The following is a 4700-nucleotide window of genomic DNA, read 5'->3' as shown; positions in this document are numbered from 1 at the left end:
ACTTTTGCGCAACTCCCCAGCAACGGCGCCATAAATTCTTCTTGCTACCTCTTGAGCACTGTGTTGGATTTCCCCGAAGAGGAGAGGATGATGTAGTAAAGTAGCATAAGTATTTCCCTCAGTTTTTGAGAACCAAGGTATCAATCAAGTAGGAGATCACGCTCGAGTCCCTCATACCTACACAAAACGATAGCTACTCACAACCAACGCGATTAGGGGTTGTCAATCCCTTCACGGCCACTTACGAGGGTGAGATATGATATAGATTATGAATAATATTTTTGGTATTTTTGATATAAAGATGCAAAGTGAAAAGTAAAAGGCAAAGTAAAAACAAAGCAAGTAATAAAGTAATGGAGATTGATATGATGAGAATAGACCCGGGGGCCATAGGTTTCACTAGTGGCTTCTCTCAAGAGCATGGATATTCTACGGTGGGTGAACAAGAGCAATTGATAGAATTGAGCATAATTATGAGTATATCTACGTATGATCATGTGTATAGGCATCACGTCCGAGACAAGTAGATCGAAACGATTCTGCATCTACTACTATTACTCCACTCATCGACCGCTATCCAGCATGCATCTAGAGTATTAAGTTGAAAGCATAGTAATGCCTTAAGCAAGATGACATGATGTAGAGGGATAAATTCATGCAATATGATAAAAACCCCATCTTGTTATCCTCGATGGCAACAATACAATACGTGCCTTGCTGCCCCTGCTGTCACTGGGAAAGGACACCGCAAGATTGAACCCAAAGCTAAACACTTCTCCCATTGCAATAACTACCAATCTAATTGGCCAAACCAAATGGATAATTTGAAGAGATTTTCAAAGATAACTCAATCATACATAAAAGAATTCAGAGAAGATTCAAATATTATTCATAGATAAGCTGGATCATAAACCAACAATTCATCGGTCTCAACAAACACACCACAGAAAAGAAGATTACATCGAATAGATCTCCACGAGAGAGGGGGAGAACATTATATTGAGATCCAAAAAGAGAGAAGAAGCCATCTAGCTACTAGCTATGGACCCGAAGGTCTGAAGTAAACTACTCACACTTCATCGGAGAGGCTATGCTGTTGATGTAGAAGCCCTCCATGGTAGATGCCCCCTCCGGCGGAGCTCCGGAACAGGCCCCAAGATGGGATCTCGCGGATACAGAAAGTTGCGGCGGTGGAATTAGGTTTTTGGTACGGTATTTGATCTGTCGGGGGTACGTAGGTATATATAGGAGGGAGGAGTACGTCGGTGGAGCAACACGGGGCCCATGAGGTAGGGGGGCGCTCCCTAGGGGGGGCGCGCCCCCACCCTCGTGACCGCCTCTTTTGTTCCTTGGAGCAGGGTCCAAGTCTCCTTGATCACGTTCGGTGAGAAAATCACGTTCCTGAAGGTTTCATTCCGTTTGGACTCTGTTTGATATTCTGTTTCTTCGAAACACTGAAATAGGCAAAAAAACTGCAATTCTGGGCTGGGCCTCTGGTTAATAGGTTAGTCCCAAAAATAATATAAAAGTGGAAAATAAAGCCCAATATAGTCCAAAACAGTAGATAAAGTTTGTGGGTCCATTTGATGTGGAAAGGCTGGGTCATGCAGCCTTTCCTCTGTAAATTGTGGGTCCATCAAATGGGTCAAGCCCAATTTACAGCCCATTTGATGTGCTAGTTTGAAATAAGTTTGTGGGTGCTGGTGGGGGCTAATCACTTGGCTTTTGTAATGCACAGTGAGCTCAAGCAGCCGGCGTGAGTGATGTTATTTCCCTTGGTTGTGATTTGTTACAATATTTCACTCTAAATTAAACGAATGGCAAGCCATTTGCCTTGTTTCAAAGAAAATATGACAGTCACAGCCGAGTTGAAAAGGGCAGGAACATCTAACTCCAGCTTACAAACTGTACAAAAGCACGAGGGTTGATTATTCATCAGGTTTACAAAAAACCCAGATTGAAAAGGGCAACGACATCTAACTCCAGCACTGTTTTCGGCAGTCACAGTCAAATGGATCGGTCAGGTCCATAGAATGAACATCCTGGGTCGTAAAATTTACTGGATTATGACCACAATATGTTGTAAATAGAAGCCCGACACGTTCAGAAGCTCTTTTGCGCACCTGAAACTCTTTGTTTTGCTCTTCGACATGCCCATCCGTCAAAACCATGCTGCTGATAAACTTAAGCCTGATGGACAATAGTAATCTCGCATTCAGCAGGAAGAATGTGACAAATCTTGTGTTTGCACGGTTGGCTACATATCGTTCTAGCGTTATTGTCTTCAATCGAATCTCATGAGAAGTGAGAAAATCCCGATACTTACGAATCCACCGATTGGTTATAACTTTCTTACCCCGTCCTATTGCCTAAATAGACATGAAGATTGAAAATAGTTAAGGTCTAAAAGAAGAGTGTCGAAAGAGCAACAGCTGAACGGTTAATTCTAGTACACTATATGCGGGCTTCCAATGTGCGTGAAATTATCACCTTTATATACAACTTCTCCAGACATGCAAAGCATTGCAGCAAGCCAATAATCTTGTTCAGATCAAAACTATTCATTTGGATATATAAGATCTTGACAGAATCCAGCACCATTGATAGGCCATCCATGGAGAAACTCTTCATTGAGCATAGAACATAATATTAGTACAAAATGTGTACTCCAAGATGATATATAAATTATGCGCAAAAATTTAAAATGCATCTTATGGTTACAAGTGTAGATGATAATATAAAGTACCTGAAGAACTGTGGAGCCAAACACCATATTGAAATGAGCACAGAGATCATGTATTACACCCAAGGTCTCCAGTTTAGGCGCAGAGAGGACGGTTATTTGCAACGGTGAATAACTAGAATCAAGGATCAAGCTTTGAAGTGAAGGGGCATCTTGGATGGTGAGCTGCCTTCCGTCAAAAGAAATTCCAATTCTTACAAGGTAAGGCGACTTTATTTGGAGACAACCGATTCTAACTGTGAAAACAAGCACCAAGCACTCCAGCGCAGGGCAACTGGAGTGGATGATGCTGTGCAATGAGGCCTCCGATATACGAACCCGCACAAGTGAAAGTTTCTTGAGAAATGGGGGTCGAAGGTTTAGTACCAGATTGTATGGTAGGTAGCACAGCGCAAAGGTGGCGGTGTGGAGAGAGGAGGAAAACCGCGAGATGGACATCGGTGCTGAGGGCACAAGTTCATGGCGTTTGGTATGTGGTATGTGATTTCCAGGGGAATAGTAGAACTCAAGCAACTGTAGTTCTGTGAATTCAGGGGATTTCAGCCAGGCGTCCACCATGGAGGGCATGGTATGCTTGCTCAGGTAGCATGACGGGATGCAGAGGCTTTGAACGGAGCCCTAGTGGGAGGAGATCAAGGCTTTGGGGATTTCAAAATCATTGAAGAGAGATAGCTGACGACCGTTGAGATTAAGGGGCACGGCGCGCCATAGAGGGCACCATCGAATTGAGAGGACTTGGGTGCGGCAGCAATCCTTGGTGGGGAGAAGCGAGATGATCTCCCCAAGGACGGCATCCGGGAGATCGCTGATGCGGTCCACCCGAGATTCTACGGGTTAATGGGATCCCGTGGGGGCGGGGTCGCCGCTTCTCCCCGCGCTGCTGGGTGCGGGATCTACAACAGGCATCGCCGCTGGCGGGAGCCTCATCTTCTTGGCGCTGGGGTCAGCCGACTCCATTTTCCTTGAGGGCGTCGCGTCGCGCTCACAGATTTGAGCAGAGTAACAAATGACGAGCCTAGTTGTAGTGCGAGCGAAGAAGAAGGGGAGCTGGGGGTTTTCTGTAGGAGTGAGGAAGAAGGGGAGCTAGGGTTTTTTGTAGGAGTGAGGTGAGGAATTTGGGGGTACGAGTGGAGCGAGCTGACGTGAGGTGGGTGGGAGCGAGGAGGAAGAAGTGCACCCATGTTTTTGGGGGGGGGGGTGTGCTGGGTCTGGGTAGCGCCTTTTGAATTGATTTTACTATTTACTAGTGTGGATTGGCTGTTTTGTCTTGGGCCCAGAGAAACAATTACTACTAGTATAGTGGAGACACTCTACAGCTACCCAGAAAAACAATTACTACTAGTACAGTGGAGACACTCTACCACTTCTGGCTCCTCCTAGATCATTGAAACGTCTCCCTCTACTGAATGTCGTTCTACTTTTGTTCACCGACATGCGGGCCATGCAGCGCGCGGGCCCAAATGCCATTCACCAAGTTAGAAGGCAGTATGCAGGCGGAGAGTCAACCGGTCGTAGCGCGGCAGTAACGAGCCGTCGTATCACAAAACCCCACCTCCCCGCAGTCTAAGTTTGACGGACGAAGCAACCATCATTTCACTCTTCGCTGAATCCCCTTCTCCCTCACCGTCTTCAAGAAAGGCAACACTCGCATCTGCCACTGTTCTTCTCTCCCAACGAAGGGAAGGTAAGCAGTTCCGTGATGTTGGTATATTTTCGTTCAGAGAAAAAAAAGAACTTTTGCAAAGCAGTAACCGATCCTCACTCTCTTTTTTGTTTCATTGTCATTGCGAGTGTGTTTTCCTTTCAGTGGTCTCCTAGTATTCGTCAGTTTCATGATGGACCAAGGAGAACCAGGCAAAGATCTGCCGATATTGGAGCAGACGCGGGAGGCTGATCCCCATGAGACACAGAGCTCCAAGAAGATGGAGGCAATCACCGAGCCGACCCCAGATACGCT

This window comes from Triticum dicoccoides, chromosome 6B (assembly GCF_002162155.2).
Source record: "Triticum dicoccoides isolate Atlit2015 ecotype Zavitan chromosome 6B, WEW_v2.0, whole genome shotgun sequence".
Lineage (NCBI taxonomy): Eukaryota > Viridiplantae > Streptophyta > Magnoliopsida > Poales > Poaceae > Triticum > Triticum dicoccoides.
Note: the sequence above shows the minus strand (reverse complement) of the source record.